Consider the following 25,789-nt stretch of genomic DNA (forward strand, 5'->3'; position numbering starts at 1 on the left):
AGTAAACATTTTAAAATATGACCGCTTGAAGAAAGTAGACGTCAGCTTCTTATTCTCTATCACAATCGTGTATTTATTAAGTAACTTATATTATCTGTCACAAGCCTCGTCTCGAGAGTTTTTCTCACGTTGCCTATCATAAAAGAATATAGCCAAACAATGTTTTTTGTTCGGGAGCTTCATTCTAAATGTGACGGCTGTGGCTAATAAGCAGAAACAGACTCGACTGAATAAGCAGGCTATTTTCATGAGCGTTAAAAATAAATAAATAAAATAGAAATAAGTGTATTTATGTGTGAATTATTTTGAGTCCTGATAAATTAAAACAATATGATCAATGTATCACTTATTCTATAGTTAAAACATCATGCTTTTGAATTTGAATATATAACAAAGCATGCAAACAAACTGCCGCTTTTATCATCTTCGTTTTGTGATCGCGCATGTTCCAGTGACTTATTTCTTAGTTGTCTGATAACTTCTCTTTGTTGGTGAAATAATGAGGTTGCATGACGTTGTTCTGAGAGGCGTGTAAAGGGCGTGTTTTAGTGACGTGCAGCGGTGCTTCAAGCTCCACTGTGGAAACCCTGCGCTATTCTGGCCTCGGTGCTACTGGCCCGGGGCTATGAGCCCCGCCCGGCCCGCTTTAAGCCCTGGCTCGCACTGGCCTGACAGTGGAAATGCGGCTATTGAGAGCCATTGGGGCAGTTTTGAGACTGCCCCGCTTATTTTCATGTTACATTATGTGAACCTGGCTAGGGTTGCTCTAGCTCTCTTATTTAACGCTGTTTCAAAATACACTATAAATATATGTGGGATTATTAGCAGAAATCATATCATCTGTCATACTCTTTCAGGGGGACTGTATGCTTGGAAATAATATTTCATATCTTGGCACGCAGCATTGTAGCTGTGTTCAGCTTTTAATTATAGTGTATGCACTCTTCTAAACTAAATTATTTATAATTATTATTTTTACTTAATTCAAATAAATATTTTGAAAAAAAAAAAAACAAATACTAAAAAAAAAATCAAAATAAAGGTGTGGACGGTGTCATGGTGGGAAACTGATGTAACCGTTGAGGCTTAAAACCGGTAACACTGTCAACACCGTCTATGGCGGCAAGCCTAAACCTGGCTCCACGAAGACAATATCAATCCGCTTCAGCTATGTGACTGCATCAGGTCAGTAACTAGTTGGCATGTCTGTTTTTTTTTTTTTTTGTGGGGAGTGGATCAAATTAACAAAGTATAAATCCTTTAGTTTAAGTGTGCTCATATGAATAGCCTTTATGATTATATTGTGTTTGTTTTATTATTATTCTTAGAGTTGCTCCACAACTTGTAACATTCTAAATCAACATTTGTAGGTGATAAATGCTATATTAAGGCAAATATAATACAGCATTTAATGCATATTATCCAAGCCTGTCCATCAAAATTAGTGTGCAACCCATAGGATAATGCATGGACACCTCTGCCAAAATGTTGTCCGCATGTGTTTAGAGATTAGAATATAAAGTTTACAAAATGTTTTTCATAATAGTGCTACCACCCAGAATCTGACCCCACTTAAATTTACTGTCAGGAGCTGCTACTGATATATACTCTCCATATATAAAATCTCTGAAAAGCAGAAGCACCTAAGTAAGCACCTGGCAAGCAACTCTGTTTGACTATGAATGACTAAGAAACAATGAAAAATGTGAAACAATGAAAAACTCTTGTGATTTCAGTAATGTGTGATGTGGCCTTAGAGAATGATAGCACTGATTGGCTCTTGCCCCACAGCTCTGGTATAATGCTAATGCCATGACCTTAGGTATTGATTGCTCTGCTTGTAATGCTAGCACACACACAGTTGTTAAAGGCCTTACTCTCTGGAGTGATTTCAAATGAGCGGAGACCACAACCCCCCTCCTCCGCCCACTTATTGGCAATGGAGATTGCCCGCTGTCCAGACAGGGATAAATCTGGCTCATAAATTGGTAGATTGGGGTGTAGTGGGTATGTATGGTCGTGCTCAGAATGGGGGTAAAGAGGCAGTAAAACCATTGTGATTAGATGTGTGTGTGCTTTAGCTTACGGTGAGCTGTCTATCACAGCGATTCAATTATTTTTGTTATGTCCCCACAGGACTGAGCATAATCAGGAAGTCCTTGAGCCCATCTGACATTAATTAGATCAATGCAGAACTAAAGAATACGAGAAAGTTAGAGAAACAAAAGAGAGAGAAACTAAAGAAATTCTTCTGTTCTTTATATCAAGAATATATAAAAATAGCTTCCTTCTCATACTAAAGTCTGGTCATACACACTATTGTTCAAAAGTCTGAGGTTGGTCAAAATACAGTAAAAACTGTTATATTGTGAAATGTTATTACGATTTAAAATAACCTTTGGATTTTAATTTTTGTATATTTTGAAATGTGATTTTTGTAATTTTCAGCAGCCATTACTCCAGTCTTCAGTGGCACATAAGGTGTGAAATGGAAATGATATCTGGTCACTCAGTTCACCTGCATTAATAAGAGCAGTCAGCAGTGAATCATCCTGATGTGGGCGGCACATTTGCCATCAACATATGATACATGCAATCATGATGTGCACTGCTCCTGTCTTGAAAGGTCAGAAGGTCAGATCTGTGTGTGTGTGTGTGTGCGTGTGTGCGCATGCGTATGGCTGTAGGAGAAAAATTTGCAATAAGGGAGGAAATAAACACATCACTGTGAACAACGAGAGGACCTGAGAGAAAGAAAAATAAAGCGAAAAACTGAGAGAGAGAGAGAGAGAGGGTCACCGTTCGGTACACTGGACAATAAAACAAGCACATACACACGTGATAAAAGTCGCAAACTGTGAGGGGGAGCGTCGGAGTCCAGCCACTGAGTTCAAACACTATCGTTTCATCTACACGTCTATCAATATATCACCCTCTGCTCTGTTTCTCTCTTACTTTCATGCCCTCTCTTCTCTTTCAAACACACAATGCATGTACATACATATTTACACATGAAACATACAGGCACTGTTTGTGTATAAACATTTGAGAAGCTGGTTCATTGAATAAACAGAATAATTTACTGCAGGCCTACAAGCTTCAAGCTCTTCCTGCAAGATCTGCAATGCATCTGCAATACACTGCAAACATTCTCTATGAACAGAACCCATGTAACATCAGAGCCTCAAACACTAGCATAATGCTTCCTATTTTCTATTTGATTTCTATTTTCTACACAGCACGATGAAGTAGCAATAGCATGATAAGAATAAATGTTTTAAAAGCAGTAGTTATATACAACATTGTTGTCACATGACCCCAATATGCTGCATGTTTTATAGAAAAGTCAGAGTTTAGATCTTTAAAATAATACAATAAATAAAATAAAAAACACTTGTCAGTAAGAGAACACTTGTCAGTTCAAGAAAATGACTACAGTAGATGGCTCCAGATTTATCACAGTAAAAATGTAAAGTTAGGACAAGTGCATTGCATTGAGGAAGACAGGATTTCATGCAGTGTGCTCTGCTGTATAATGCAATCAAAAATACATTCATTAAGGAATACAAAAATATTTAAGAAATATACAAACATGCTATATAAAAAAACTATAACTATTAACTAGTTTATTAGCCTGCCTATTATTAACGTATTGGCTGTTTAATAGTACTTATAAAGCACATATTCTAAATGATCATATTCTACATCCCTAATCCTACCCAATACCTAAACTTAACTATTACCTTACTTACTATTACAACTTACTATTACCATACTATTTTTATTAGAATAAAACCAAACCTGACACAAACCCATTTTGTGGGTCCCATCAGGTTCTAGTTGGTTAGCAGACCATTACTGCACTACGAAAATATTATTAGTAGTATAGCAAAATGTCATTCCAATCATAGCCAGACTTTTTTTTCACTGCAAGTGTGTGTGTGCACGAAGTGTGGACTCGCTCATATCGGTTTTCACAAACACTGGTGGAGTGCTTCTTAAGTGTTCCTTCACTATTTATAGTGAAACCCTTGACTCCTTGTCTGTTTTAAGAGCTGTTCTTGAACATAATGCCTAGATCAGTGTCTCTCGAGCTCAACAGCCCTTTCCATATCCTCCTTTGCACTCAATTAGGGCAGGAATTAATATCACCTTTTTGAACGACAACTGACACGATCACATTATAGAATTTATTTATTTATCGATCCATCTATTCAGCTATGTATCCAACTCAAACTTAAGCTCTCCAAGGACTAAAATATTTGCTAACAAAGCTATTTTGGATGATGATAATAAAAGCGGATGCATGAGAGAATGAAATAATTTTAATGATATTAGGACATGTGGGAAAAAAGTAAATTACAACCACAACCAGCAAAAACAAAATAGAAACATTAAACAAGTCCCAATGGATTTTTCTTTGAAAAAGGATTATAACAAAAACAAAAAAAAAACATTCTAACTTCCAGGTGCTTTGAGAGGCGCAGCGAGACTTCCTATTGCTAAACAATATTCTTAATGTCACACAAGCAGAATCGGTGAGTAGTTTCCTCTCCTCTGGGTCACAGATTTGCTGCCATTCGCTGCACTGTGGACGGATCACAAGAGTTATCGGCAAAAAACACTCTCCGCTCTTTCCAGCTGGGCATCTCAGTGCTCTCCTCAGCTGGCATCAAGCCCAGCCTTCTGCATTAAATTAACACACCAAATCCCAGCCATAACCCCTGCAAAACATGAGCCAATAATAAAGCAAACTCTGCACTCTATGTTCTCGTCCCAAACAAGGTGAAGGTTGCTTGGCAGTGCATTTCATGGCACTGCATTTCAGCATGCACATGATTTACTTTAAGTTCTACAAGAGTACCGTGTAGGGATACTAATTATGCTAGAAATGATTGGCCAGAGGGGAGTGTAGAATGAATAAATTTACATGCATAATAATGCTACAGGTGTCACGCTGATTTGAGGTCATTCAAGTTTGAAGCAGAAAAACAGTGTGAAAAGAGTTGCTCACCAAAGTTTAATATTGATGATTTGGGGTTTGGTCAAAATTGTTCATATTAGTTACATTTTAACAGACTGATTTTGAGTCCAATCAGCATAACAACAAAACAGATAGTTTTCACGTTTAGCAATTGAAAGCTGGGGAGTGACAGTGATGGCAATTTTTTTTTTTTCAAAAGCTCTTTGCTTTGGCTGGAATTTGCATAATTACAGCACTTATCATGCCATCATGCGGAGAGTGAACAGTTTCGCCCAGAAAGGACTGTCGGCATGGCAACAGAGGCAAGAGTTCAGCAGGGACGTGATCACTCCTTGGCGAAGGAGGGAGGTGCAGAAAGGGGCGGAGATCACCAGATTACTTGTTAAAGGACGCGCAATTCAAAACTCTGAGGTGCGGTTGTGCGATATCAGCGGTGATTTCTAGAGCAAGACAGACTGCCAACACAAATGAAAAGACAGTTTTTAATAGTGTTTTATTTATTTATTTTTTTTCAGGGATCGCAAATCTTTTTAGTTGGGAAAACGGCTGACTAATAAAAGACTACTGGCTGATGACGATTTCAAATCTTTTTCATACAATTTCAAATCTGATACCTTCATTTTCCCTACATCAGACGGGAAAATGCCAAATGAAATTAAAGAGAATGTTATTGGATAGCGTTTTCCAGGTATCCTTGTTCTTAAACAACAACATTAAAGATGAAGATAAAGAATGTTGGTAACAAAACAGTCTTGGGTTCCACTGACTTCCACTGTATGGGCAAAAAATACAATAGAAGTTAAATGGTAACCAAAATAGTTTGTCACCAAACATTCTTCAAAATAATATCTTCATTGCATGAAAGTGAGTGAACTTTTATTTTTGGATGGAGTATTCCCAAAAGGAATGCACTTCTTTCTTTTTTTCAGCATATTTTGAAGATTGCTGGTAAGCAAACAGTTGACGGTAGCCATTGACTGCTATTATTTTCCATAATATGGAAGTCAATTGCTACCGCCAACTGTTTGGATACCCTCATTCTTCAAAATCTCTTTTGTGCTCAACAGAAGAAAGAAACTCATATAGGTTTAGAGTGACTCGAGGGGTGCATTCATTAAGAACATTTGTTTTAATTTTGGGCTGAACTACTCCAACTAGTCCAAAATATCACAGAACAAGACATCTATTCCTGTTAAAAGATTAGGTAGTGTCTGTGACCTATAGTATAGTTCTTTCTGAGAAAGTATAAACATAGTTTATAGCGAACCCCTAAAGCTCAATTTACTGTCTAAAGACTGCAGGGAGGTGAGTCATCCATCCAGACCATGAATCAGAGAGCAGACTCTGGGCCTCTGTATCAGCACACACTGAATACATAACCAATACCAAAACACCCCTTAAAAACAGACCATAAAGCATATAAACACACACACAGAGCACAAGCCATAGTTTACACTGACAAACAGAACAATGCTACTCAAAATATATAATTACAGGCTGCTTCGAGATGTGTGCTCCCCGTTCCTCAAATTTCAAAGCCTATAGACAAAATGTTCTGAGTGATAGAAAAGCAACAACAACAAAAAAAATACTACTATAATGCTATTTAACATTTCAATCAATCTATGTATAGCATATAGCTGTCTCTCTGTATTCAACTGGGATGAGAGAAAATATTTTATACATTGATACATTATAACATTGATACACTTGGACTTAAATTCAGCAGAAAGTCTGACGTCCTTCTTGTTCATCGATTAATCTGTACATCCCCCCCGTCAAATTATTTAGATATAAATCTTAACACAAGAATATCTCTACAGGTTAGAAAACACAATGAAACGTTTGCTAGGTTTACCATTGGCTAACCATAGCAAAAAAAGAATTTAAAATATAAATTAGTGTAAAAAACATGATGTAAAATGGTGTAAAATTTAAATAAAGTAGTATTTTATTATACTAAATCACAGTGCAAAAAATAGGAAAGAGCTTTAATGACAATATGATGAGTAACTTGAAACTTAACAATTCTATCTGAACTTAAAAATATATCGTTCCTTTGCTAAAAGTCCTTCGTGCTTTGCTATTAGAGTATAAAAGTCATGGAATCAAGATTACATCAAAAGGCTTAGTAGTCGAATGTAAATAAAAAGTGCTAGAGAGAAAAAGAGAAGAAAATAAAGACAGAGTCAGGTGAAGACAGGGGGAGGTGGGTTGCTTATTTTTTTAGAGCACTTACGATGTCAATCACTTTCAAGGCCACTCTCACAATATGTGAATCTGCTGTTACCAAGCAACGCTCCTGAGTGCCTGAATACTTACAGTAGCTCGCATCCATCAGCCAATCAGCAATCAATGCCGACATCCGCAGTCCTAGTGGACCCACTGACCTTTCAGAGCGTCTCTGCTGCACTGCTACCTATACATCCACATACAACAGCCCGTACCAGTGCAGAATGTTTATCTAACTAGCATCCATCTAAATATCCCATATAAAAATTTTTTTTATTATCAGCATTCACACTGTATAAATTATAAAATGCAGGCAAAATATCATAATATACTGGAGAAATGTTGAAAGTTTGGAAAAAAAGCACAGAAAGACTAATGCCAAAACAAAAATCAAAAACAATTTTCAAAAAATTAGCAAAGACTGATATGATCACAGATATATCATGTAACTCGATCTTAAACATGAAGGTAATGAATGAAAAATAAAACCCTCATAAAAATGCAATTATAAACTAATCTGCATATTTCAAACAAATCCAATTCAGTTTATAAAAAAGAAAACGAAAAATCACAAAGAAGGATTCAAAAGCAATCTGTGCAATCATACTTTGAAGCTTTTGAATGCTTCGTATTATTTAATTTTTTCAACTCAACCGATCTTCATTTTGCTGCAAGGAGTGTTGTTTCAATGAGTAAACACAGGGAGAGTTCTCAGATACTCTCTCACGGACAAAAGAACAGAAACAGGCCTGTCACCGCTCATCTTTGTACTTTCACGCTGACAGCCCTCTGCTTCACAACTTTAGCAGAGTAAACGGTTCTCTAAACAGCCTGTGACAGCCTCTGTGATGAGAGCTTCAGTGTGCGTTTGATCCTGCGGGTAAAAACAGAAATCGCAGCTCCGGAGGAAATCTCATTCTATTAGTAAGCCGTACGAGATCGGAACATTAACAGAGATGCTGGTGTAAACTTCAGACAGCCATTAACACTAAGAAAGGCATCAATAATGCAACGCATCAGCCCAGTATAGCAGGTGAAACATAGAGTCCTGCCACCTGCTGCTAGGGTTTTATGAGGAGGTATGACTACCCCATGCAGCTCAGGGGTCATAAATGCTACAATAAGTGTTGTGTCAATAGCCTGACCAGAGGACATTAATCTCAACCAGAGTGTCTTGGCCACAGTTCAGCCAAGGAAAATACACAACCACAGCCAACAATAGGAGAGAATGACAGTAACTCAGTTAAGCAAAGCCAGGTAGATATTTTGAACATTTTGTAAATCTCCTACCGTATATAAAAACTGAATTTTTGATTAGTAAAATGCATTTCTAAGAACTTGATTTGGACAACTTTAAAGGCGATTTTTTTTTACACCCTCTGATTCCATATTTTCAAATAGTTGCATGTCGACTAAATATTGTCCGATCCTAAACCATACATCAATGGAAAGCTTATTTGTTCAGCTTTCAGATGATGTATGAATCTCGATTTCGAAAATTTCTCGATTTCTTATTAATTTAAATTTATTCTAATATGCTGATTTTGTTGCTGAAGAGACATTTCTTATTATCGTTAATGTTGAAAACATCTGTGCTGCTTAATATTTTTGTAGAAACTTTGATTCTTTGATAACCAGTAAGTTCAAAAGAACAGCATTTACTTAAAAATAGAAATGTTTTGTAAAAATGTAATAGTCTTTGCTGGAACCTTTCAATTTAATTAATTTAATGCATCCAAAAAAAGGTATTAATAGTTTTGAAAAAAGTAAGCTTTTTGGAATAAACCATGAACTTTCTTAAGAATCCAGAGGTTCTTACTTGTAAGCATTTGGAAAAACATTTCTCAGGGCAGTAATAATCACCTGTGAATCCTGACTCCTGAAAATTACATGTGAGCCAGCCAATATGATTACAGCTGCCAATTACAGGCTTTATTGTGCTTATGAAACTGAGATCACTGTAAAAACCTTCAAACTAACAGACATATTCATACAAAGTTTTCTCTGATAGACCAGTTTGATAATTTGGAAAATATATAGAAAAATCTAAATTTCCTTAAGTTTCTGGACTTGTCAGATACAGCCTGTGACTTTGGAGATGTCTGCATTGCTAGTGTCTCACCTATTGCCAGCTGCAATCTGTTGATAAGGAGTGAAACCCAGGGCTTTTCTTTGAGGACAGTAATAAAGTGAGTCACGGATACGCTCACGAAGGCCTGTCTGAGCTCTTTGTGTGACAAAAAGATAGGAGAGAATGCTGCTCACAACAATGGATTAACAAGCATGAAATTCCAACTATAAAAACAAAATTATTTGCTTTTTCTTGCAATATTTCACCTGAAATATTGGGAACTTTTTTAAAAGTAGGGTGAAAATACAACCTGATGCTATTAAAAATAAGAAGTAATTTTCTTTTTCATCAAATGGTTAGTAGAAACATTCAGAAAATGCTGATGGGTAACCTCAGCAGGTCAAACTAAATATTATATGACCTCTTTTATTTTATATGAGGTTTGACCCCCCCCCCCCCATTGAATTTGGGACACGTCTCAAGATAGTTTAAATTCACATTCAGTACATTAGAGGTGGAACAGGTCTTTACAGTGTTTTTGATGCATTTTAAACTAGTTCATTTTCAAACAAGACATTTGTGGCTGTATGCCTAAAAAGAAGAGTACCCTCTTGAAGAAGTGGGCATTAATGATACACAAAGAATCAAGCACAAACATATCCTGTAAACCTGCACTGATATACATTTGCTATATACTGTATTGCACTGTCTTCAAGTTGAAATGCACACACTTTTGAAATTTTGAGAGTTTATATGCATCCTGACAGAATAACCAAGAATAAATCTCCCCATAAATAAAATGAGCTTCCCAGTGATTATAATCATGTCATATCTCACAGACATGTGGAACCTCCAGCTGCAGTTTACGGGGGTGAGAAATGACAGATCCTCATTGGCACAAATCCAACTGTGTCTTGACATCCAATAAAAGCACCATCCAATAAAAAGCACTCATTATCCAAAACGCAAGACACAACTTAGGGATAAGGGAAGAATGGGCTAGTAAAAAAATCTTTGACAGGGCAGACAATATGGCAGACAAATTGTTTAAATTTAAAAGCCATCATTAAAAGTCAAGTGCAATATTTTGAAGACTAAAATAATAATAGTAATAAAATAATAATAGATTTAGGAAATGCATCCAATACCTTATGATAAAGTTAACATCTGATTACTGTTATTGTACAGAGGAGAATAATCCTATTAGGTGTGAAGCGGATTGCTGTGCTAGAGGAGGTGGCTAATTTTAGCTTTCTTAATCAGCATGGCTGTTTTGCTCGTCTCTCTCTGGGAATTAATATGTATCTTGTTAACCATGTTCCATGATTCCAGGAAGTCATCTCTAAAAACACTTCTAACTAACATTTTTATCCTTTAACAACTCATGGGACAACTTCCCCACGTTTCCTAACAATATATTATAGGAGAGCTGTAAACAGCACATGAGCAGAGATGGAAAGCTCTTGTCCTGTGTCATTCCTGTGCTTGTTTTGACACAGTACAGAGACATCCTGACCGCCTGGTGGTTTGAATACCACTGCTAATGCCCTTAAGAGTTCCTCTTCCATCATCCTGACGCAGGGCCCTATATACGGGAATGCTTCACTCGGCTTGATTTGATTATAAGCAATTTCCATGCTTGATTGAATAATACAACATTGACCTTGGCACTTTCATTTATTTTTTTCACAATGACACACATAGGATGGTAAAATCATTCAAATGCATAATCTAGAATTTCAAATATTTAGCAAACCATTTTCCAGACCTTTGCCAAAGAAAAGTAAACATTTTCACAACTGAATATTTGCCAGGGTGTTATGTTGTTGCTAAGCTCTTCTGAATGTTTTACGTGTAATGTTTTTTTTTTTTTTTTAATTAAACATTAGCCTTTTTTTAAATGCATTAATATACACATATTTAATGGAAATAAGTAAGTTTGATTACTATAATTATTAGCCACACTGAAAAGGTCACTTCATAAATATCTTTGCAAAATATATAGTCAGTTGCCCAGACTAAATTAACATTTCATTTGCATGCAGAATGCATATACAAACTTTTATATTTCTAATTATTAACCAAGTCATTAAAATGATTAACTCATGAGTTAAATAATAAATAATTAGCTTAATATTCAAAAACAGTATGCATGTCATATAAACCAGACACAGAAAGGTCAGATCATGCAATGATATATATAATCCAAAAAAACAAAAACAAATCTATGAAATCTTGTCTAATAAAGACACTGGGAACCAGCTACAGGCTAGTTATGTGATAAACACAATGGAGCGGAACGTATGTTGCTAATGAAAGTATATTAGATGAATCTCTTCATATCACTGACCCCGCCTCCACCCGTCTTACAATCAAATCTCTCCTTTTATCTACTTCTCCAACTCACGTCTACTTCCTCCCTCCGTCTCCATCGTTGCTTCCCCAGGGCTTACGTGGGCCATCTGTATAAAGCGTGAGAGACTCTGGTGTTGGATTACAATTAGGTTACAGTGGTAATTGGTGATTATTAATACTCATCTCGAATATATTACCCGCGAGCCGTGGATGTGCTGAAATATGCATGTATCCTCAGGCGAGAATGTTAATTGTAAATTGCAGATAATCACTGCATTCTCACTCAAAGAATTACACAGTCATTCTCTAAAAGCTTTACCGGCAGATGTTGAACTGATCTATCAATACGCGCATATGACCGGCTTAAAGATACCAGAGAATATTTACTTCATATAATAAACAATATATCTCATGCCCTAAAAATTTCTATTAAAATTCTTGGTCTGTTGAGCTGTGGGTGATTTACATACATGCAAAACAACTACAGATCAACACTGATTAACCAGAGCTATTCATCATAATCATAATCATAATATAAATTGTAATAAAATAAAATAGTAAAAAGCTTCAAAACACAACTAATTAACTTAATCTGACAGAATTCATTTAATTTCCAATCCAGTAAAATCAGGGTTAAAATGCTGAGGTGGCGTTGCATCTGACATCTTCTCCTCTGTGAATAATTTATCATTTAATATAAATCAAGCTGACCGGGAAAAATAACCATCAATAATTCATATAACCATTTCCCTCAGAGTGTCTGGGTTTTCAGAGAGCTCCTATATGATTAATATCTAAAGGCTCCTGGAGAAAAAAAACATTTCTTTAAAGATAATACCCTGTTTATTTCAGTGATTAAATACAATGATGATCATTTTATGTAAATTAAATGGGAGGGCTTAGACATGGCTAACGAGAAGTGTATTGTGGTTGTTCAAGCGTAAAGAAATGAGCTCCAGGACTCTTCCTTCTTCCTCTAATGCCAACCAATGCCTGTCAATGTCAACAGAGTTTCTGCAGTCTGTACTTTGCTCTGGGCTGCAGTACGGCTTAAAAGGATCCAAGTCAACATGGGAATACACACACACACTGACCCACAGGGGCCACACTCAAATTAAACCCACCTGCTTTGGCTCACAAAGGCACTAGGATAAATTTAGCCCCTATATAAAAGTAAAATTTTTCCAACACAACCACTAAATGGGTTCTTGATAAAAAAAAAAATAAAATAAAAAAAAAAGCAAATAGGCCAAGGTGACAAAACTGCATGAACACGATGACTAACAGGAAACCAGTAATCCTCTGGGAAACACAATTAGACTACAAAAGATATTTTTTTTATTTACTGTTAGCCACAAAATCCCATCAAAATCTAAAACTACCCTCGTATTTCAGCACTTGCAGGACATCCTGTATAGATCTGCTCAATTTTCTCACATTGCTATGGGGGTGTTGGCACCTGTAAACTCCCTGGAGAGAAAGCCCATTAGAATATAGATGAAAGATGAATGTGTGGAAGACAGCAGACCTCTCAGCAACACAATCTGTTCTGTAGAGACACACTAGAGACAGATCAACCAATCAGATTGCAGCAATCAAAGTGCAATTTTTTATGCATAAAGGGTTAGGAATGTCCCAGGATGACCTTATAGGAATGGAAACAGTCTGTATATCAAGTTTACTTGCTGAAATGTAGCTGAAGAAACTATATTTATTCCTATCAAATGGAAAGTTCCTGAGCAAGGTCATATGTATATATTTCTTTTGTGTAACTTCACCAACTAAATTGTGTGAACAGCTCCAAGGTAAATGTTAAAACTATTTTCGACATTACCATTTAAAAGGGAAAAAAAGCTTTTATTCCACAAGGATGCATTATATTGATCAAATATTACAGTAAATTCATCTAAAATGTTATGAAAGATTTCCATTTTAAATAAAGCTATTGTTTTGAACTTCCTTTTCATCAAGAATTCTTCTTTTTATAAAAATAAAATTAAAAAGTCCACAAAAACATAGGCAGCACAAACGTTCTCAGTATTAATAAGAATTATTTCTTGAGCAGTAAATTAGCATATTTGAATGATTTTTGAAGAAACAGGTGACACTAAAAACTTGAGAAAATGCTGCTGAAAATTCAGTTTATAAATTACATTTAATTTAATCACAAAATAAATTACATTTTAAAATAAATTAAGACTTATTTTAAATTGTAATAATATTTCACAAGTTTACTACGTACTTACAGTATTTTTTGCTTAACAAAATGCAGCCTTGCTTTGGATGAGACTTCTTCCAAAAAAAATCTTACTAAACCCAAACATTTGAACAGCAGTGTAAAAAAAAACAAGAAATCACAAGGCTAAGACGCCAAAACAAGAGAAAATGTGCTTTTGAATGCATGGCAGAAATTTGAAATACCTGAGCATATGGTATCACAGCCGCCTCCTATAGTTTTCTTTCGACCTCCTCCCTTAGACACTGTACCCGAATATTGTGGGTGCATATAAATGAAAGGCAATGCATTTGAAAGAACAAACAGAGCAGCTTACTCCTCTAGTCTCATATGACATCTACAGAAAATGAATAAGCTCAACAATCTGTTTTAAAACAAGAACTAAAGTGTGTATTCTATGGCTCATTTACAAAGGGAAATATAACCTGCTAAATGTCAATGTGTCATAGTGGCCAAAATGAAAATGTTTGATAATACAAGTTCTTCACTTTTCAAGATATTGCCGTCAATAGTTTTTATGCTACACATCAAGTAAAGTGTAAAATCTTTTACTGTCTACACTGCATTTCTATTCATCTTTATGCTGCGGCTTCTGGATATTGAAACAGGGAGTCATACGTGCATCCATCATGTGCTGTCTTAGATGTTTAAAAGCTTAAGTGCACATTGTCAAATAAGACCTTGACTCCTTCTGTCTCCCATAACCCCCTGTCCTCCCCTCCCCCTGTCCTTCCTCTGCTCCTGACAATCCCCCACACTGTTCGGCCTAGATGTAATTCACAGATGAATTATGGATGGACTTTCATGTCTCCTGGATTTGGGGTTCACTGCTCTAAGATACTGTAGCAGAGGCAACTGCATTTAACATGAGATGTGGGATTCTCCTACAGTCCGCCTGACTCTATCTCTGTTAGCTGTCAGTCCGTGCGCTAGTTTAGGCTGTCAATAGCAGATTTCAAACCATCCTGTCCTGTTCTGAAATGTTTCACTCCAGTACAGGAGGAAGAGATTTGTCAAATCTTACTATACATACTCTTTTTGCTCACTAGGTTTTTTTTTTCTTAAAATGCCTGTCCCTCAGCAACCATTTTTGCAAGCTTTCATTTCACTTCATTTCCATTTTTTGCTCGTCTTGAATGCTTTTAGTATAAAAGCTCATGGCATTAATCAAAGCAAAATGAAATCAAAAATTACTATTTCACTTTCCTACATGCCTACATTTCCTGAAGTGTCCATGGTTTTATTGCTCAAATATTTGCAGTGCACATTACTCTGAAATAAATAAATAAATGCATAAATAAATGTTAATAAAATTACTTTTTCACCTCTTGAACAAGTTTTTTTTAAAATATAAAATAAAATTAGCAAAAATAAATAAATACAATTTAATAAAGATAAATAATATAAACAAGACAAAAAACAATAATTTCTCTGAAAAATGTACCTTTATCCCCTGAATAATGAATTTGATTTACCAAATCAAATTCAGATAAATAAAATCATGTACTGCTCTATATTCTACAGAACAAATTCACTCCATTTATAACAAATGTATAAATGTTTATTTATTCATCACAGTGTTTTTTGCATGTTTGTTTCTCCACCGAGAAGGAAGTAAAAACAACCCCGCTAGTGCACAATTAGCATCGAGCTGCACATCTGAGTGACAGCTTGTGAAGAAGTCCATCAATAATGCAGAGTACTGGGCGCCGTGTTGTTTCTGCCAAGCTAGTGGCCCCCTTGAATGTGGCCCCTGCCTGGCCTCGTGTCCTTGGGCCAGCACAACTGGGGAACAGCGCACTCCCAAAGCTCCCTGATCGGAATCTGTGCTAATGAGAGACACGGAACCTCCACTCATGTGCCGAATAACAACCACAACAAGATCTCCTCCACTTAAAATAAGACACCACATGTCTGTCAAAACAGGAGGAGGGGTACTAATCTGAAAATACACCTCCACAGCACAAGAGCTGAGAGAACGAAAATGCCATTGTTATTTATGCAATGGCTTTAATTAATTGGGTTACATGAATCTTGTATTCAAATGTTCTTTTAGGAATTTTAGGTAGTCCAGATGGTCTGTAAAATGGCTTATTCATCCCTGATAAATTAGCAAACAAAAAGCCGAATGAAAGGCAAATGTGATCGGATCTTTTTGAATACATGTGCACAGAGCTGGGTGTGAATAAAGTGTGCCAGAATAATATAAATGGATAATAAAAACACTATGAACCAGACAACCAAGGTTTATCAGAACTTGTGTGTGTGTGCGTGTGTGAACTGTGTCCAGGCTCAGTAAGAGAATGATGCTTTTTGCTGCTCTTTGATCAGAACGAGCCCCAAACACTAATTACGCTGGCTGCTCTCTCAGCAGGCAACAAGCTGTTCACAGCTCTCCATGACAAGAGCCCTACTCAGCTTTAAATGAGCTGTGGGAGTGTCAGTTAGACATCATACACACACATACAAAAACACTGGCTACGTTTACATGCACAATTTTTGGTTCATTTGGACAAGGTTCACTGGCTACGTTTACATGCACAATTTTTGGTTCATTTGGACAAAAGTTTTATCCGATTGATGAATCTGATTTTAGTGTTTACATGAACGCTAAACAAAGTGATTGGGTTGATGCGCACATTTATATGTCACAAGCCTCAAATCGGAATAGTTTTTTTTTTACATGCACTCACTGCACAATTTTTTTTTTTGTTTTTTTCAATCTTATTTGCTTTCAACAGCAGAATTAATATTTATCCATTTATGGATCATCTATGTTGTATTTTGAATAAAATATTAAAATGTGAATCTTCCACATCATTGCATTGTTTTTATTCACAATTTGTACAGTGTCCCAACTTTTTTAAGAATCGGGTTTGTATAAACTGCTGTGTCGTGCTACTCATATTTAACACAAAAAAAAAACCCTTCCCGCACCCAAAACGGGTCATATGTCATTACGCTATTTTCATCATTGCAAATGCGCAGTCATTTCAGTTTCCTGGTTCAATCCGATCGATTGTTCACATGCACTCTCAATCGTATTAGAGGAGGAATAAACCACCCCCTTCAATCCAACAGAAATTTCATTCTGATCAAGATCAATCGGATTAAGGTGTTTACATGAAGGCTTTTCAGTCCAACTGAGCTGTCAATCAGATTACAAACTGATTATTTGGTTGCATGTAAATGTAGCCACTGTCAAATACATCCTTTTTTAATCAGTAAAAAATATAATACATTGTTCGACCATTTAATTTTTTATTTTTCACAATATTTACCTCATTTTGCAATACGGAATTATGTGTGTGACTTCCTATTCATTAGAGGCTATAGGCATATAACTAGAAGAATAGAGTGCAGTAAACATTACAACTATTTGTGCTATGAAGTAGTGTGTTTATAATTAAGAAAATAAACAATAAAATAAAATGATAAGAAATATCAAGCAGCATAACAGTCTGTTTTTGTACAGGTAAAATAACTGGAGGTCAGTAGTTTAGGTAGTTTACCAATAAGATGTTTTACAGTAGCATTTTAAGTTTTTGTTTTGTCAAAATTACTACCATTTAGAAAAATACAGAGTAGAAAAATAATTTAAATGCAGTTCCAAAGCGTATGTGACCTACAGATACAAGATTCAAGGTCATCCAGTTCCTTTGTTTTGTGTTCTATAGAGACCAGGGCCCTACTGTATACTAGATACTTTCTTATTTCCCTGTGTTCATTCAACCAGGAAGATCATTTCACCTCATCTCTCTTGCTTTATTGGATGACTGGAGGTGTGCTCAAACAGCCAGCCAACCAACCAGGAGCTTAACCTGTAGAGAAGAAGATGCACACAATTGCTTTTCTGCCGGTATTGATTCAGCATCATTAAACCTTGAAAGGCTTGAGGATTCAATGGAAATGGGTCATGAATCTGTCCATACAAAGACAGAAACAACAAAAAAGGGAGATTTCAGACACTTGTGCATGAAGACATGCCAAACAGATGGATATTTTAAGGATACTTACTCAGGAGAATTATACAATAGAAAATACATTTTATTTATTTGATTTTGGAACTGACTGGTCTGTAAAAAAAGTGATTTCTATATGACAAGCAGAAATTATGCCAGTTTAAAAAAGAAAAAAAAACACGACTATGTTGTTATGTCAGTCATGCACAGTTCCTAACCAAAATAAGCAGCTGAACCAGACTGCCACATTTTTCCACAATTTTCAATGTGGTCATACAAAATTAACACCCCATTCTCATAAAATAGGTATCATTAAATGTAGAAATTTCTACACTGTTGACTTGCTATGCCCATGACTTTCACAAGCACAAATTGCACTTATTTTGCCTGTTACTGTAGTTACTGTTTGTAAATCTGAAGTAATGATCAGATTAATTTACAGTCACTTGATCTCATATCTTTTAGGGGTGCTCCGATCACGATCGGCCGATCGTTATGCGCATCTCATCAGTAAAGCCGGTTTTCTAATCAGCTGTTAATTCCATCAGGTGCGTGATTTCACATAGAGCAAGCTGTTACTACACAGAGCCATTGTTAATAGAGAAGATGCGCAAATCACGTTAATTTTCAGCGTTTTTTGGCACATCTTCTCAGTTAACAACGGCTCTGTGTAGTAACAGCTGCTCTATGTGAAATCACGCACCTGATGGAATTAACTGCGGATTAGAAAACCGGCTTTACTGACGAGATGCGCATTAACGATCGGCCGATCGTGATCGGAGCACCCCTAATATCTTTACTCAATATACATTGTCTGCATACAAAATAAATTGAACAGATTTTAACTTGAGTGCTGCTCTTTTAGATGTGTTTGACTGTGTCATGCCAATCCATCTGCCTTGTTTACATAGAAAAACAATGGAAAAGTAGCACAGTAGAATGGAAAAACGTGTTCTGTGTGAACTAGCCCCAAGGCAACATAAAGGTTTAATGATTTACAAGATAACAGAGGGAGCTTCGTTGATTTGGTTACTAATTTCTTCAAGAATCGACTTAAAACCCATCTCTTCCATCTTTATGTGACCCTCTAACTTTAACACTCACTATTCTAATTCTATTCTTTTAAAAAATCTTACTACCTTACTAATCTTTTTGTATTCTATTTTCTTTTCATTGTGTGTGTGTGTGTGTGTGTGATCATGCCCATCCAATCAGTAAATCTGGTTCCGTGATTAGTGCTAAATCACCATTACCTGCTTTCAAATGGAGCGGCACTTAATAGACAGAGACGTAGATCACTGACAAGCTACGCAATATCTATTTACTGGCTAAATGTGCATGACCATATTAGATATATCGCCCAGCCCTAGTTGCCTTCCTTTGTATGCTGCCTGTTGATGAAGCATTTTCCAGCTTTCAAATGAGTGCCTTTATCTTATATTTTCTATTAATATTTGTTGGTATTTTTATTATTTTATTTTCTATTATTTTTTGTCTATTGCTGTTGTTGCTGTGTCCTATTCAATTCCTCCTATGAAGATCGATAAAGATGCATGTACATCCACATATCAATAGGCCAAACCAGATACAAGCAAGTAAGAAATTAAGCAAGCAAAAATAGAAGGCTAGCGCTCATATTTCATTCACTGCCGTCTTGTCTTTAATTAAAACCTCTGGGCTCAGACAAAAGGTCCGCAGTGCAGGTTAAATACCACATGAGACTCCAAATCCATAAAAGTCTTGGAAAGCGCAGACGAAGGCAATATGAATGCACTTACCTCAATTACAGCTAAACTGAAGCGAGTTAAACTGGCAAGCTAAGCTGAAAGGCAGGACCACAATGTTATGAATCACGTTGTGGTGGGAGTCAGATGACCTTTAGGTAACCATGGGCAAACAATTTCTGTCCCTTTCAAAAAAAATAGTGTCCTGGCAAACCCTTCTGGCTCAAGTTCATATTTACACATGCTAATGAGCTTTGTTTGAAACAAATCTGCTCACAGTTGATCATGTTAGCATGCTGCTGCTAAGCTAATGAACCATTTCTTAAATAACCAAAAATTGAAAATAAACAACTGTGTTCAATATTTTATATTAGACCAAATCAATTTTTCAATGCTTTTTGTATTGTTTTTGTATATCACTGAACATGCTTTAAATTCGGAGATTACTTCTTTCATTGTTCCCTTTTAAAGGTGCACTACAGTAAGCGATTTTTGAAAAACACTTTTGTCCACAGCATCAAACCAAGTCCCAAAACACTTGTAGCCAATCAGAAGTTAGGGGGTATGTCAATGTGAGTGCACAAAGACAGATCTTAGCAGATTGACTATAGATAGAGGGAGAGGGCAGAAAAAAGAGGAAAATATCAGAGAAAAAAAAACATTAAAAAGATAGTTTACAATCAGGTCGGGTCCTACACCCGCGTCCTACACCCGCGGAGCAGCTTTCCAGCTGTGGAGAGAACTCAAGGAGCGGGAAGGGCTCGAATCGCACACCGAGTTTGCATCGTTTCTTCATGATAGGTGAGTAATGCTGATTTTGCTTGGTTTCGCACAACTTATCCGTGTTGTCTTTTATTTGAATATGCTTGTGTGTCATCTTCACTTGTTTCCGTGATCATCGTTGCCATGGTTGTGTAGGTACATGTGGGGCAGAGATGTCAAAAAAGGGGTGAGGTACGTACTGTTGTTGGGGTATGGCCGTGTTTGTTTTGGTGCTTTCAAATATCAACATCATTTGTCAAAAATCGCTTGGCAAAAAAGTGCACATTTAAGTACATTGACATACCATTAGGTAAGTGTCGGTATACTATGTTTGTCACAAAATAGGGGTCTTGCATAAGGGTCTACAGCAAGTTTACATTGATCTTTCTTCCTCTGTCTTTCAAAGAATTTATAAAAACTCTCACGTACCTCAGGCCAATTAGGGACCTCAATTGCTTATTTCCGTAGCCGAACACATTAGCATACGGTTTCGATTCGTGTTCCTGACAGTCTAAGGGGAAAGCTGACACTTTGAACTGCCCCTCTCTCAATATTGAGCTTTCAATATGACTATATCAGATCAGGCCAGAGAGAAAGAGGGCCGTAATAACCCAATAAATTGCCTCCCTTGGGCACCAGTGTGTTCACAGAATATCAAAACTTCTCTTTCTTATACTCCGCAGGCTGTGATGAAAAAAGCTGCCTCATAAGTCTAGCTGTGGTAATAAGAGTTTCATGGGAGGTTTATTTAATAAAATCATCTCTTGATCTCAACAGAATCTGACAATGCAAACCTACAGTATATGTGAAACACTACTGCGTTAAGCCTCACAAATCATGTTAAGAGTTTTGATAGACACAGCAACTTAATATAAAAGCCACATGACAGGTGCTTCAATAAGTTTGCCTATTCCTTTACTCTATTTTCCTCCCTTTCATTTTCCATCAATTCACTTTCACTGTAGAGGGACATCAAAGCGCTTTTGAAAGAAAGAAGAGACCACAGCACCACAGCTGAACTGATACTGGAAACTGTGTGGGGCTTCGACTGAATGCTGGGAAAGCGAGAAAGCCATTGATCCGTATGGATTAATTCTGCTGGATTTAGACATTGGCATTGATTACAATAATTTACTGGCCACATTATCATTAAGACTTAAACCAGCTTAATCCAGTAGTTACATGATATCACAACTGTTCCTCAGTAGATCACTGCTTGTATTTAAATATAAAAAAACTATAACTTGAGTAATTTTACGTGTACCTCACCTTAAGTGTAAGTCTATGGTATTTTTGTCTAGAGGTGAACCGATATAAAAATTCTGGTTTATTTGACAAGCCGGTAGGTTCACGGTTAGTACCTAGTTATTACATAGTTATTGTAATTACTATAATAAGTACATAGTATGTACATGGGGAACAGGACTGTAAAATAAAGTGCTACCAACATTACAATAACCAATATTGACCAAAACATACAATATTGATAAAATGAAAACTAAATAAAATATATCATACTGTCCTATAAACGATATGGTACACTGTAAAAAATGACTGTGATTTTAACAGTAAAAAACTGTGAAAATGCTACAGTACAAACCCGTTTACTGGTTAACGGTAATTTCCTGTAAACTTTATAGGGAAAACCGTAAACTTACGTTCCCAGAATTCTCTGCGTTGCATTTTTGAATTTGATGTTTTTTCTTTGAAATAACTATGTTTCTTCTTAATTTTTTCTCATCTGTTATGTTTATTAGGTTTGTATGTTACATAAAATGTTGTTAAATTAATGTTTATTGCATATTTCAGTTTAATGAGTCTCACCATGATGGTGTTTAGTGCTTGTGTGAATGGCACCGTGCACCTTCTATGTATCTTATTATTTAAAAGCTGCTTGTGATGGGCTTTGTTTCACCACGTGACCAGTGTTAATTTTGACAGCAAATTCGGATTTAGTCTTAGTCTTAGTCTTTTGAATAACACACCATTTAGTTTTAGTCACATTTTAGTCATCTGAAATGTTTTAGTCTTAGTCTAGTTTTAGTCGACTAAATATCATAAGAGTTTTAGTCTTAGTCTAGTCTTAAGTCTTTTAGTCTTAGTCTAGTTTTTTTTTAGTAGAACAAAGTCAACTTAGTTGACTTGACTAAATGTTTCCATCAGTCTGTTATGGAATGGTATTTATAAAATAAACATAAGGCCTGCTCTCAATGTAAAATATACATGGTCTCTGAAAAAGATATGCATTCGTCCTGAATGATATGCAATGCATATGACATTCTTTCAAGATGAAGTACAGTATTATTGAAATAGACAACCACCTATATTATATTTGTATTGTATGTTCAATCTATTTCTTTATTTGTGCTATTTACACAAAGTTTAAATTTTTTTAAGTTTGTTTTTGTTCATTTAAAATAGCACTGCATAGTCTTCACTGTAAAATAAAATACACAATCAAACCAAAATGTATTGAGACACCTTCAACGTTTCTTACAATATCACAGTTTATTTGCTGTAGTTTAGAAATTGGTAATAAAATATGACAATAACTCAGGGTTAAACTGTGTCAGAACAACAAATTCATCTTGATAATGTCTGATGCAATGCTTAATTTGGTTCAGTCTGTGGTGTGAAAAGGTTGCATTAGAAATTAAAGAAAGAAACACTTAAGCAAAACATGCTCAGGTCCCTAATAATTTTTTTGTATTAATTTTTTAGTCACTAGTAAAACAGTATAATCTATTCTATCTGATTTTCGGATTGACTTTGGATAAATTCTTGTTAAAACTACAAAGTAATTCAATCAAGAGCAGTGAGTGATTTACTTTCATTTTCATACATTAAAGACACTGACAGCAGAGCTAGTAAATTAGGCGCGGTCACTTTAAGAGACAAATGCATCCATTATAAAGATACGCATCCGATTTCTTTCCAACGCTTTACTTTCACTGAAGACATAACTACAGACTTTTTCGAACACACTTTCCAAGACTGGTATTTCGACATATTTAGTATGTATTTGTTGTCGGTACAAAAGCAAGAAGACTTTGAGACGCGTCTCTGCTTGCTCCCTGAACACCAGAACACCACGCTGCTGAATTGAGCTCTTTCACTTTTCGCTCTTTTTCTTATGTTTATTTAAAATGCGATTTGTATTTGTTCGTTCAGGGTGCAAGAGGACGCAAACGTCCTGAAAGAGATCTCGGTTCAGTGTTGCGCGTAACCAGCTGCTCAGTTCAGCGTTCCCGCAGCGCGGGGCTGAAGCCAACTTGATGTGTTGAATGCTTGGAGCACGTTATAAAACGTATTCTTAAAATACACATTTCTGTTTTAATAAATGCTCATATTAAAACATAGCATTACACATAAGTAGGTACAAAAATAATCAGTGATACATTTACGACCTCATAAAAATTTGGGTCGCAATGGCATTTCAAAAGGTTGCAGTGTAGTTCCCTGTGTAAACAACTTAACTGTTATGAAAACGTCCTCGAAACTGTGCGAATTTCTGCAAACTCATCTTTGTTCTCTTTTCTGTGTAACTGCTGCTGCGTTTGTTTAGCTGTTGCGCTTGCATTTGCCGCGGCTTTTTAAAATGGCTCGGCTGCTTCTGCATAGATCAACCTACCCTCAAAGATTCGCTCTGATTGGACCTCTTCTCCATTCGTCCCTCCCATATATTTTCGTCTCATTTTTATTCGTTGACTAAAGTGTCAGTTATATTTCGTCACGTTTTTCGTCATCATATCTGACTTTTTATTTAGTTTTTATTTAGTTTTCGTCCGTGAAAAAGGTTAGTTGACGAATATTTTTCGTCATAGTCTTCGTCAACGAAATTAACACTGCACGTGACTCTCTCATCACCACCTGCTTTTGGTGGTTACCAGTGTAATACAAAGGTACAAAACAGATTTCAGTGCTTTAATAAGTTCCTATATTAATAATATATCAGTTAAATTATGGTATTAAACTGTAAATATAAAGTAAAACCGTTAAACCTACAACAGTGTAACTGTATTTTTTACGGTATAAAACCGTTAAACCAAAAACGGTTTTACCGTATTTTTTACGGTATAATTCTGGCAACCACAGCTGCCGGTTTTTTACCGTATATTTTACAGAATATTTTTAACAGTGTAGAGATATATTGCATGCCTAATTATTCACCCATTTTATCATCCTCCTCCAGGCTAACAAAATTGCAAGTCTGATTGCTTACAAAAGTAATAACACTCTTTCTGCAATAAGCTCCATAAGCAAATATGTGGGATGAATTGTATAACTAAGTTCATGTTCAAATGTCTCACCCAAATTATAAAGGTTCATGCCACAGAAATGACCACTAATAACAATTTCTGTGTTGGTACTGAGTAAATCACACTTACAAGCAACCTGTGGATTAAAGTAATGTTAAAACAGGGTAACTATATACAGGAAAAAGTATTTGTATGCCAGTAAGCAAAGCCCAGTTAAAATGCAGCTCAGCCACTTTCCTCTTTTCCACCAATAACGTTTTAACACAATAAATCTTTTATCCTGACCAACAGACACGCCAACTTTACTTTCATTTCCCACCTCAATGAAACCCTGAATTCCAAAAACAAGGTCAAATGGCCTGCCAGATGCACACACAAAGTCTGTCAGAGACATACAGAAGCACTGACTGGAAAGAACATCTCTTCTTTAGTTTGACAGGATCTTACAAACACACACACACAATCTCCAGAGGGCTGTTTGATGGATGCCAAACTGTGTGGACCTTCTGCAGGTGCCTGGCACTGTTATGAATGGCTTGCTCAGTCTTGTTTCTGGCAAAAAATACGTTGAATCGCTCATGATTCCTACTGACTCTCTCATAGGACACTTTAAACTAGAATTAATTCTTGCATCATATAATTTCATGTTACGGCAAAGCATGTTGTGTCATTTTCAATTTAAAGGGGTGGTCTGTTTCGCTTTTTGAGTGTTAGTTAGTGTGTTATGTTGCTGTTTTTACGAAGCTAAATTTTCAATGCAAATGGAGAGATATCGTCTTTTAAAATTATGGAAGTTAAATTCCCACAAAAACAGCTAATACGGACTACCACGAGCAACTTCCCGGGTTTGTGACGCCACAAAGCCTAACAAAAAACACCCCCCGGGAACATGTAACAAAGGGGGTAAGGCTATCTGCTATATAGAAGAGGAAGAGAAAACTATGGGTGCATGTAAAAATCTGTTCATTTATATACTGTGATTCTGTCTTCTAGTTACTCAAATCAATGTTCTAAGGCAGCCCATTTATAGGGACAGGGAGGTGTAGAATAAAGGTAAATTATGTGAAAAATCATGCGTTTTTTAAAAATGAAACATTAACACGTTAGACTGCCCCACATAAACACAACCAAGCCTAGAAAAAAAAGCAGCCAACCACCCCTTAACGTCACATGAAACCAAGACATAAAACTTTATCACTGACGT

At 36.1% G+C, this 25,789-nt stretch overlaps 1 protein-coding gene across 1 annotated transcript in view; it reads right to left on the reverse strand.

Annotated features, from left to right (window-relative positions):
- The window catches only part of LOC113078499 (xenotropic and polytropic retrovirus receptor 1 homolog), a gene marked incomplete at its 3' end in the record, with an annotated part of 65,871 nt that overhangs the window by 31,965 nt on the left and 8,117 nt on the right, over positions 1–25,789 (reverse strand). The gene's annotated exons all lie outside the window — the stretch shown is intronic.

Source organism: Carassius auratus, unplaced genomic scaffold (assembly GCF_003368295.1).
Source record: "Carassius auratus strain Wakin unplaced genomic scaffold, ASM336829v1 scaf_tig00025840, whole genome shotgun sequence".
In the NCBI taxonomy this organism is placed as follows: domain Eukaryota; kingdom Metazoa; phylum Chordata; class Actinopteri; order Cypriniformes; family Cyprinidae; genus Carassius; species Carassius auratus.